The sequence below is a fragment of the Rhinoraja longicauda genome, chromosome 1 (assembly GCF_053455715.1).
Source record: "Rhinoraja longicauda isolate Sanriku21f chromosome 1, sRhiLon1.1, whole genome shotgun sequence".
Classification (NCBI taxonomy): domain Eukaryota; kingdom Metazoa; phylum Chordata; class Chondrichthyes; order Rajiformes; family Arhynchobatidae; genus Rhinoraja; species Rhinoraja longicauda.
The window spans coordinates 124,229,218-124,241,565 of record NC_135953.1 but is presented as its reverse complement, the minus strand read 5'-3'; positions in this window follow the sequence as shown (position 1 = coordinate 124,241,565).

Here is a 12,348-nt window from a genome sequence, read left to right as displayed (position 1 = left end):
GCGGAGAGCCGCAGCGAGGAGCAACTTTGCGCAGAGATCGCCCCCCATGCAACGCAAAAACACCAGCTGCCAAATGGCCCGGCACTTCTCTGCCACTTACTGATGCCAGCCCGTGCTGACAAAACCTCAGTGCAATTGCTTTATTTTTGTGTTCCACATGAGTGACGCAATGCAAAAAAAAAAACCCCCAACCCACGACGATGATCGGTGGGTTGATTAAAGGTTCATTTTTAATGGTTGCCTCAAGTGGGGAGAAAAAAGACATCTTTCAAGCAGAGCGTTTAGTTTTATGCCGACACGAAACCTAGTGCCCTTCCTAATATTCCCCGACCCTATCCCCTCATCCCCAGTAAATAATCGCAGGAGAAAAGTTCAACTTCGCGTCTGGAGATTGTAATGAAGCCGCGGCTGGGCTGGGCTGAGCTGAGCTGAGCTGGGCTGAGCTGAGTGCTGGGCTGGGGGCTGGGCTGGGGGGGTGAGCTGGGCTGGGCTGAGCTGGGGGGTGAGCTGAGCTGGGCTGGGCTGAGCTGGGCTGGGGGGCTGAGCTGGGCTGGGAAGGCTGAGCTGGGCTGGGCTGAGCTGGGGGGGGGGGGGGCTGGGCTGGGAAGGCTGAGCTGGGCTGGGAAGGCTGAGCTGGGCTGGGCTGAGTGCTAGGCTGGGGGGTGAGCTGGGCTGGGCTGAGCTGGGGGGTGAGCTGAGCTGGGCTGGGCGCTGTGCTGAGCTGGGTTGGGCTGAGCTGGGCTGGGCTGGGGGGGGCTGGGCTGGGAAGGCTGAGCTGGGCTGGCCGTTGCAACCTCCTCTCTACATCGCACTCTATTTCGGGAAAGGTCAATCAGCGCGGAGTCTCGGCGACTCTTCAACCGGGGGCGTTTCATACTCGTTGCTGAGATATCTTCCGGGCTGTCACTGGTGACAGTCACGTTAATCAACCGCGAAACCACCGCTCTTCTGGCCTAATACCCACTGAAAATCTCGAGGTCCATATAGAGAGAGAGAGTATATGAGAGAGAGAGAGAGAGTATGTGAGAGAGAGAGAGAGAGTATGTGAGAGAGAGAGAGAGTATGTGAGAGAGAGAGAGAGAGTATGTGAGAGAGAGAGAGAGAGTATGTGAGAGAGAGTATATGAGAGAGAGTATGTGAGAGAGAGAATGTGAGAGAGAGAGAGAGAGAGAGAGAGAATGTGAGAGAGAGTATGTGTGTGTGAGAGAGAGAGAGAGTATGTGAGAGAGAGAGAGAGAGAGTGTGTGAGAGAGAGAGAGAGTGTGTGAGAGAGAGAAAGAGAGAGAGAAACACTGCACAAACCTTCACATCCAAGTCATTGCGATATAAGGTCAGCGGACTCTAGCAGGAAAGATTAAACCCTCCTCCAAGATCTTGAAGGTGCAACACTCTTTTTATTGTTTTAACAAAACAGTACAGATTGAATCTCTGACTCTGTGCAATCCATGCAGCTGGCGGCTCTGCTCGGCTCCCGAGTGAACAGTTCGGGTTGTATTCCTTACATTTATTCCCGCGGGGCAGGCCAAGAAGTTTCGCGAAACAAAACGCAAACTGCGTGGTGAAACAGGGCAAACTTTCTGCCCAGGAGTGTCCGCCTGCCTTCGCTGCGGGGCTCCGGCTGGTGGTGTTGGCGAGGGGCGCTGACTGACTGACACTCACTCACTCACTCACTCCTCTGGCAGCCGCCTCCCTGACGTCAGGCTGTTTGCATTTTACACGGCACTGGGCGAAATGCAAGGAGTCACCCGGCAGAGCCAACAGAACCAATGCAAAGACCATTTATTCACAAAATGCTGGAGTAACTCAACAGGTCAGGCAGCATCTCGGGAGAGAAGGAATGGGTGACGTTTCGGGTCGAGACCCTGAAGTTACTCCAGCATTTTGTGAATAAACCGATTTGTACCAGCATCTGCAGTTGTTTTTCCTTATATTACAATGCAAAGACCACCAGGCTTAACCTCAGCTACGCCCTGATGGATTTTGCCACGATTTGCAGAATAAAAACTCCTCGACAAGATGTAGGTCAGCAGTGTGCCCCGTCTCCCACAGCACTGCACAGACAAGATCGATGTTCCCAGTCCCACCTGACTGATATCCCGATACTGCTTATCCCGGACCGTTCTCACGGATTTTTATTTCCCTAAAACTTTATTTTCTGCTCGTTTCTCTTCATTTATCCTTCCAGTGTGAGACGGTAGATGGTGTGTCTCAGAAACACATTATTGCCAACCGCTGCGGGGTGTGTTTGGCAAGGGAACTGTCAATAAATTATAGCCCGTTTTTTTTTTCTCATCCATTTAAACACTCGTTCTATCATTCCCGTCACGACCTCATTCTTTATGCGTTGAACTCCCCTGTCCCAACCACCACACACACTGACCTGCCCTCGTCTTTGCTCCACTGTCAACAAAGCACCCTTACCACACGGATGATTGGAATCATCCCCATATTCCATAATTTGACTCCCTAGTTCCTTACCAGCGGTGCTGGCTCGAAGGGCCGAATGGGCTATTCCTGCACCTATTTTCTATGTTTCTCAATATCCCCCACCCCCCATCAACTGTTTCTGTCAAAGCAGTCAAGTTGCAACTTGTTTTTCCCGAATGTAACTAATTTTATCGTTCACTTTCTCTATTCTTTAGCAATCCAGATCTCTCGTCAAAAATCCTAGGTAATTGATATCATACTTCCCAATGCTCAAAAATAAAGGTAGATAATTTCAGCAAAATGAAGATTCGCCTATCTTCAAACTTAAAATACATTTCGAAGTTTAGAGAATGCACAGCATATAATTATATACAATATAATATTAAAACAGCTTTTTCCCCCAAACATAGCTACTTTTAAAAACTTTTCTCAATAATTGTCTATCTCAATAAAGCTTCTCAATTTTCTTCAAAAAGCAAATAGTGATGAAAGTTAAAGAAGGTGGACAGGGTGGTGAAGGATGCTTTTGGCATGGTGGACTTCATCAGTTCGGGCATTGAGTCTAGAAGGTTGGGGCGTTATGTTGCAGTTGTACAAACTTTTGGTGAGGTTGCAGTTGGAATACTGTGCTCAGTTCTGAAAAAAGTATGGTAAAGGTTTATGAGGATGTCGCCAGAACTCAAGGGAATAAGTTATACTGAGAGGTTGAGCAGGCCGGGACTTTATTCCTTGGAGTGTAGGAGGTTGAAGGATGATCTTACAGAGATGTATAAACTATCGAGGGGCATAGATGCGGTGAAGGCATACAACTTTTTTCCCAGGGTTGAGGAATCAAGCAGTCAAAGGCATCCATCGGTTTATGGTGAGAGGGGAAAGATTTAATAATGACACTAAGGACAACTTTTTCTATGCAGAGTGTGGTATGTATATGCAACGTTGTCAGAGAAAGTGGTTGAGGCAGGTACTATTAAAACATTTAAAAGACATTTGAACAGGAGCACGGATAGGAAAGGTTTAAAGTCACATGGGTCAAATGTGTCAAAATGTGATCAATATAGATGGGCATCTTAGTTGGCCAAAGAGACTGTTTCTGTGCTCTGTGACTTCATAACTCTGTGACTCTAATGGAAATAGGAATAATCTCAGAAATTATAGACTGGTGAATCAATGGTAAGGAAGTGAATGGTAACGAGTCTCAGGATTAGAATTTTCTCGCCTTTGGAAGAGAATGAGTTAACTAGGGACAGCTAACATGGCATTATCCTGAAGTAGACACAAAGAGTGGGAGTAACTCAACGGGTCAGGCAGCATCACTGGTTGTCGTATCAGGTCGGGATCCTTCTTCAGACTGAGAGAAGAGCCCAAAGAAGGGCCCCGTCATGAAATGTCACCCATCCTTTTTTCTCCAGGGATGCTGCCTGACCCGTTGGGTTACTCCAGCATAAACCAGCATCTGTAGTTCGTTGTTCCTACATTTTGGCTTTATCCAAGGCATGATTTGAGGAGGTGACAAAGGTGATTGATGAGGGTTTAGTCTAGTTTAATTTAGTTTATTTAATTTAATTTAGTCCCTCATTGTCAACTGATCCAGAAGATTGCAATGCATAGGATCCAAAGTGACTTGAACATTTAGATTCAGAAAGAGCTTATACATTTTAGACAGAGGGCCGTGGTAGAAGGGTTGCATTCTGGCTGGATATCTGTGACCAATGAAGTTCTACAGGGATCTATGGTGGGAACGTTGTTGTTTGTGACATATATAAACGTCTCAGACAAAAAGCAGATAGATTGCTTGCTAAATTTGCAGATGACATAAAAAACAGTGATGTTGTGGACAGTGAAGAGAGATGTCAAAGGACACAGCAAGATCTAAATCAGTGCAACTGAGAAATGTTGCACTTTGAGAGGTCAAATGTAAAGGGAAAGTACGCAGTTGCTGGCAGGACCCTTAACAGCAATGATGTACAGAAGGAACTTGGGGTCCAAGTGCATAGCTCCCTGAAAGTGGCAACACAAGTAGATAGAGTGGTAAAGAAGGCATATAGTGTGTTTTCCTTCATTGGTCGGGCATTAAGTCTAAGAGTCAGGAAGTCATGTTGCAACTTTGCTTAGGCCACATTTGGAATATTGAGTATAGTTCTGGTTTCCCTATTACAGGAAGGATGTAGAGGCTTTGGAGAGGACGTGGAAGAGGTGTACTAGGACGTCTGGATTAGAGGGTATTAACTATAAATTGGATTAATTGGATAAACTTGGATTGTTCTCTCTGGAATGCTGGTGGCTGAGGGGAGACCTGATCGATGTTTATTAAATTATGAGAGGAAATTTATTATTACAATTATGAGATAGGAAATATAGACAGAATTTTTTTCCTGAGTGGAAATGGTAAATAATAGAGGCCATAGCACTCAGCTGAGAGGGGGAAAGTTTAAAGGATATGTGCGAAATACGTTTTTTTACACAGAGTGTGAGTGGTGTCTGGAACATGCTGCCAGGGATGGTGATGGAAGCAGATACTTTAAGAGAGAATGGTTGGATATGGATCATGCACAGGCAGAAGGGATTAGTTTAGTTTGGCTTTATGTTCAATACAGATATTGTGGGCCATCGGGCTTGTTCCTGTGCTGTTCTATGTTAACAATGTTCATATTATCTAATGAAAGCTGACTGAATAGTGCTGATGAATCTTGCAGATACAAGTCCAGAGCCACAGCTCTAAATAAAAATATCAAGTCCAAGGTTAAACTGAGAAAGGGAGTCTTTAAGTAAAAATTAAGTAATTGAAAGTCATAAAAGTAATTTTCATGTTTGATGTTACAGTAAATTTAATGTTACATGTAAAGACGTTCTTTTTAATTTATTAACTCTAATTTATTTATAAACTCTAATCTGGGGAAAAATGTTGGAGAGTAAGCAGAATAATGTTATGTGAAGATTGTGACAGGACACAAAATACTCCCAATATTCAATATCAATTATTTTGTCTTATTCACTGTGACAACTTTAAAAGTAAAAACTCAATGCAGCATCACCAACAGGAGTAAGAGATACTGCAGGTACTTGTAATGAGGTACAAATGGAACACGTGACTCACATTTTAAAATTACATTTATTAGATATAAACATGCAAAGCCCCAGGTTAATCTTACCTCATTTAAGATTTTGTATGTGTTATTTTGAAAAGAAATTCAACTGTGCAAAGCTAAATAAGCCACCATGTCATTGAACAGATTTTGTTTTCTGATGTAGAAAAAATGCATAATTGTTTTTGTTGGGCTTATCAAAGTGTATTGTTTTAATGCTGGAGGATTACTATACAACTGAACATCCAGGATGTGTTCTGTCCATCATGTCATAGGGTCATACAGCACGGAAACAAACCCTCTGACCCAACTCGCCCTTGCTGACCAAGATGCCTGTCTATGCTAGTTCCCATTTGCCTGTCTTCAGCCCATTTCCCTCCAAATCTTTCCTATTCATGTATTCAATTTCCTAAATGAATTTTAAATATTGTTCTTGCACCTGCCTCAACCACTTCCTCTACCACCCTCTGTGAAAAGATTGCCCCTCAGGTCCTTGTTGATCTTTCCCCTCTCGCTTTAAATCTATACCCTCTAGATCTTGTTTATTGATTCCACAGTTCTTGATTCCAGTTCTTGATTCTCCAACCTTGGGAAAATGTTTGAGTGTATTCACTCAACATTATAAAAATGAACAAAATCAATAGCTACCACTTCAATAGCAGTTTCAATTAGGCTTCAAAATGAATTATTAATACTTTCACCCTAAACAGGGAGATGCCTTATTTCAATATTCAAATCACAGTCAAACCCATTGTAAGACTCCAGTTCAATTTCCGTGGGTCATCCTTTCCTTGTTATACTGAAATGTTCCCAATGTTGGGGGAGTCCAGAACCAGGGGGTCACAGTTTAAGAATAAGGGGAAGGCCATTTAGGACTGAGATGAGGAAAAACGTTTTCACGCAGAGAATTGTAAATCCGTGGAATTCTCTGCCACAGAAGGCAGTGGGGGCCAATTCGCTGGATGTTTCAAGAGAGAGTTGGATATAGCTCTTGGGGCTAAGGGAATCAAAGGATATGGGGAAAAAGCAGGTACTGATTCTGGATGATCAGCCATGATCATATTGAATGGCGGTGCTGGCTCGAAGGGCCGAATGGCCTACTCCTGCACTATTTTCTATGTTTCTGTGTTTCAAAGGGCCTTCAAGAAATTGGCAAACAGGTATAAAAATATATAGTCCATATTATCCCCAAAAGAACATAACAGACATTCCTGTCCCATGTATGAATCTCCATTAATTTTACGCTCCAAACCTGATCTTGCCACCTATGTATTGGCAGACACCTTAGAATAGACACTAATTGTCTGCCCACCCAGATAGAAAACCACCACCATGGAGCACTTATGGCTTCATACCAGCATTCTAATGACCGAGCACTAATTGCTTTCCGTATCTCACTGTTACCAATAGGCAGGAAACAAAATTACATAATTCTCCAACATTTCCACCACCTTCAACATGTTTCCCTCACCAGTCACATCTCTCCATTAACTCATTCCGACATTTCTGCCACCTTCAATGTGATCCCACCAGCAGTCACAGCTTCACGTCCAACACGTCATTCTCCACCATTTCCGCCACCTTGTACATAATCCCACCAGTAGCCACATCTTTGGATCCCCACACCTTTCTGCTTTCCAGAGACCACTCTCTCCGTAACTCCTTGGTTCACACATCACTTCCCATCCAAACCACCCCCTCCCCAAGTACTTTCCCCTGCAATCGCAAAAGGTGTATCACCTGTCCCTATACCTCCTCCCTCACGTTCATGCAGGAATCCAAGTAGCCCTTCCAGGTGCCACAGAGGTTCACATTTACCTCTTCAAACCTCATCTACTGCATTGGGTGCTTCTGGTGTGGCCTCCGTTGCATTGTCAAAACCAGACATATATTAGGCAACCATTTTGCCAAACACTTGCATTCTGTCCACCCAAGGCTGATGGGATCTCCTGTTTGCTAACCATTTTAACTCTCCTTCCCTTCCCATACCAACATTTCTGTCTTTGGCCTCCTCAATTGCTCAAGTTAGGCCACACACAAACTGGAGGAACAGCACATTATAGTACACTTGGGTGGTTTACAACACAACAGTATAAACATTGAATTCGCCCATTTTAAGTAATACCCCAGCCCCGCTTTCTTTCCTGTGCCTCCCACCCCAGTGTGCAATCGACCCCCCCTCACCTGTATCCACCTATCACTTACCAGGCTTTATCCCACTCCTACTGCCATTTTCCAGTTTGCTCCCCCTGACTCCAATCAATCTGAAAAAGGGTCCCGACCCAAAATATCGCCTATCCATTCCTTCCACAGATGCTGCCTGACCCATTGAGTTACACCAGGACTTATAGTGTTTTGCTAAAAAATTCCAACATCTGCCGTTCCTTGTGTTAGCAACATTACAAAGTCCACTGCTCTTCCATTTACTAAAATAAACCATATTTTTACCCCTTTTCTGGTATTAAAGGCATTCAGGCAAATTAGACCATGGACTGTTACAAAGCGATGTTCATGCTTGTAAAAAGAGCCTGAAACTCAGACAAGCATTTTCTACTGAACCACTCTTTTTTTTCCATTATATGTCCAACCATCCTTTTTGCCAATAATTTAAATGGTAGGTGTTTAAAAACATGGTAGAAAATATGACCCCGCCCAATCTTCTAGCATTCGTTATGCCCGGATTATGTGTGACGTCCTCTATCCCAGACACAGGAACAACTCCCTTTGTACTGTTTCCTTTTTTTAGTAATGACTTCATGGCCAATAAGATATAAAGTGAGATGTGGCAAGAAAGTAAAATTGTCGTGATTTTGCCAGCACGATCATCAACAATAATTCTTTAACAATTTACTGATCCACCCAACAGTTAATGGTACTGCATCTCTATTTCTGAGGTAATGTAACTATTACCAAACTCAGATGAAAATATAATTAAACACAACACAATGGCAATCAAAATTTCCGCAGAGCTCCCATTTAAAATGTTTTCCTGTGGAGAGTTTGAAATCGTTCCACATTTTTCGTGTAAACTTGTTACCATTTCCCTTCATTTTCCATATGGTGCATAATCAGATGCCATAACATTAAACAAACATTTTTTTTTTTAAACATTCTTTTGCATTGTAACATGATCACCTAGCTTTAAATAATACTAGACCAAGTGGACCCGTTGGGCCCAAACCTCTCCTGCATTGGTGCAGCACCCTCTCCTCCCCTCTCACCCCCTCCCCCTCTCACCCCCTCCCCCTCTCCCTCCCTCCTCCCCTCCCTCCCCCTCCCCTCCCTCTTCCCTTCCCCTCCCCCCCACTCCATCCCCCTCAACCCTGCTTATCCTCCCCTCTCACCCCCTCCCCCTCTCCCTCCCTCCCTCCCCCCCCCTCCCTCCCTAGGAGATAGATTTAAACTTTAAAATCTGAATAACTTAAAAAATATAACACCGATTTCAATGAAACTTCTTCCATTAGCACCAAAGGAACGATGGTGAGTAAGGTGGGCCTAAAATTGTCGCGCTATCATGTACCATTTTGGCTGTAGTTCAGGAACAAACAAACAAACTTTCTTCAATGGTAGTGAACACCTCATTCAATGAAGTATTCTCTATCTGCTCTTGCGCAAACTGCTTTTTACATTGGTTTTATTCATTTATCTGGAAGCATATACCACATTAGTAATATCAACTGGCAGAAATAACAACTCTGAATTGGTAAATCAGGTTAAGATTAAATTTGATCCACAAGCAATGAAGAGTGTTCATTCCATAATCTCATATTCTGTTATGGAACTATTAAATCAATTGTTAATTGTTCTATAATATCAAATATACTTTCAGCCAAGAACAAAGAAAGTCAGCTCTGGAAACAATCCTCTAGTTTGAATGTAAGCCATCTAGCAGGCACTCCATCAACAAAGATTTTAAGAGGTTAACTTTGGAAATTCTTGGAAAGATGTAAAATAATTATTTCATCGAGGATATAAAATGGAAAACTTTCAATTTTTCAGCTATCTTCACTTCGCAAGCATACGCTTTCTATTATGTTCTTCTTCATGCAGCGGCAAGTTCTGACTTTTATCATACCCACAGATGTGCTTCGCAAACAAAAACTGAAAAAGCAGACAGACAGAAAGAGAAAGAGAGGGAGCACGAGAACACAAACAAAGCATTGTAAAAGCTGTGAAGTGAGAGCAGTTGGAGTGAATTCAAACACATAAACACTTTATTAACTTGGAATTGCAAGGCTGTATGACATATCCAATAGGTCTGGCCAATGTTGTGGATGGACGACGTACAGCATGACTGGCTAGTTCTGACCTGAATGTGTTGATTTCAATATTGAATCCAGAAAACTGCAAAATGTCCAAATGGAAGAGGAAATGTTGTTCCTCGGGCTTATGATGGGCTGTGTGCAGGAGGCCACAGACACTGCTTCCTAATTGATTGAGACAAGATAAACTTGGGTGAGATTTTGTTTGTGTAGAGTTAAACATACAAAATATGCAGAGTTAAAAAACAACCAAATAAATTCTTGGGTACAAATTAGGGCCTAACAGAATCATAAAATTCAGACAATCTTCTAACCTTGGAATAATTCAAATGTTTGTAATCATTGATTTTTGTAATGGACTCTTAGTTAGACCCAGGTAAAGCCATGGGTTCCGATGGTGTCAGCCCTAGGATACTCAAGGTGTGTGCCAGCTAGTTGTGCGGAGTACTCTAGCATATCTTCAACCTGAGCCTGAGCCTGGAGTTCCTGTGATGTGGGAGACATCCTGCCTGGTTCCTGTACCAAAGAGGACGTGCCCCAGCTCCTCCAATGACTACAGACCAGTGGCGCTGACTTCACACCTTATGAGGTCCCTGGAGAAACTGGCGTTCAATCACCTGCAACACCTGGGCCCCCTGCAGTTCACTTACCAAACAAAGATGGGAGTTGAGGACGCCATCATCTACCTGCTCCATCATTCCCATGCTCACCTGGATAAGCCAGGAAGCATTGTGAGAGTCATGCTTTTTGAACTCTCCAGGGCTTTAACACCATCCAGCCTGCATGGCTGAGGAGCAAACTGACCAAGATGCGGGTGGATGCTCCATTGGTGTCCTGGTTCCTGGATCACCAACTACCTGACTGGATGACCACAATATGCCAGGCTGCGGAACTGTGTCTCAGACATGGTAGTGAGCAACACAGAGGCACCACAGGAGATAGTCCTCTCTCCCTTCCTGTTCACCTCGGACATCAGATATAACACAGACTCCTGCCACCTGCAGAAGTTTTCAGATGACTCTGCAGAGGTGTAGTCAACGACTTTGTTGAGTGGTGTGGGCTAAATTACCTGCAGCTCAGCACCGACAAGACTAAGGAGTTAATGGTGGACGTTAGAAGGAAAGGAACACCCCTGTCCCCTGTCTCCATCAATGGTGTGGATGTGCAGTTTACCAGGGAGTACAAATACCTTGGTGTGTTCCTGGACAGTAAACTGGACTGGTCCAGGAACGCTGACGCCTTGTACAAGAAGGGACAGAGAGCCTGCTGTACTTTATTGAGAAGGCTCCTTCAACGTCTGCAGTAAGATGCTGCAGATGTTCTAAAATCGGTGGTAGCCAGTGCCATCTTCTTCGCTGCCGTGTGCTGGGGCAGCAGGGCGAAGGCCGCGGACGGCAATAGAATTAACAAACTCATCAGGAAGGCTGGCTCCATCCTTGTGGCAGAGTTGGATTCTTGGGAGGTGGTCTTGGAGGGGAGGATGCTCCTCAAACTGCGGAGCATCCTGGACAATACAGCTCACCCCCTCCATGACACACTGGTCAACCTGAGGGGTATCTTCAGCAACAGATTGGTTCCACCAAGATGCAGTACGGAACGCCACAGGAGATCCTGCTTCCATGTGGCACTCAAACTGTACAAATCCTCCCCCTTCTGTCGTGGGGTACTTTGAGACTGAGGATGACCCACCCCCCACCACCCCTCCCCCCCCACCCCCCCCCCCCCCCCCCCCCCAATCTTTGCACATCCCCAATCCTTTCCACTCGTCACTTCAATTTCATGTTTCATGTATCTTGTGTTTTTGTATTTTTATGATTGTTGGCAGATCCATTTTGCTCCTGGGATAAATAAAGTTCCATCGTATCGTATCGTATCAGACCTTTAAACATTAATTGATTAACATCAAAAAAGTGCAGATGCTGGAAACCAGAAATAAAATCGATAATGCTGGAAACACTCACCAGGTCAAACAACATCTATGGAAGGAGAAACAGAATTAACACTTCAAGTCAAGGAAGCATCATTTGATTGGCCATCAACTGAAAGACTGACTAAAATCCAGTTGTGTCTCAAAAGAAGCAGAAATTCATACAACTTGGCTGAATAATTCACAAATTAAATATGTTTCAAGGTATAAAATGAAAAAGACATTACTGAAGCAAAATTTGCAAAACAATTATTGTCTTAAACAGTCTGACCTTTTTGAATGGGCATTTGTCTTGCACCGTATGTTTGGTAAACACCAAAAGCAGCATCTCCAACACAAAAAAAAATGTTTTAATCATTTTTAACCTCTGGATCCAGATATCAACATGTGAATCTTTTCAGCAAAAGCCTCTCGTTTCAGTTGAAAATTGGAAAATGTTCCTTTTCTCTACATAATCAAATCCGAATGAATTTCCTTTGCTTGGTTTAAGGCACACATAGCGTGGGACAATTAGTTTGATAAGAAAACCTGGAAGTGTTTTATAATCCTGGCATTGCGGCGACAGCCTAGACCTCAAATCAGGCAGTTTTTTGTAACTGAGTAGTGGGGCAATCCCAGAATACCAATTCCACTTGGCAGAACTTCACAG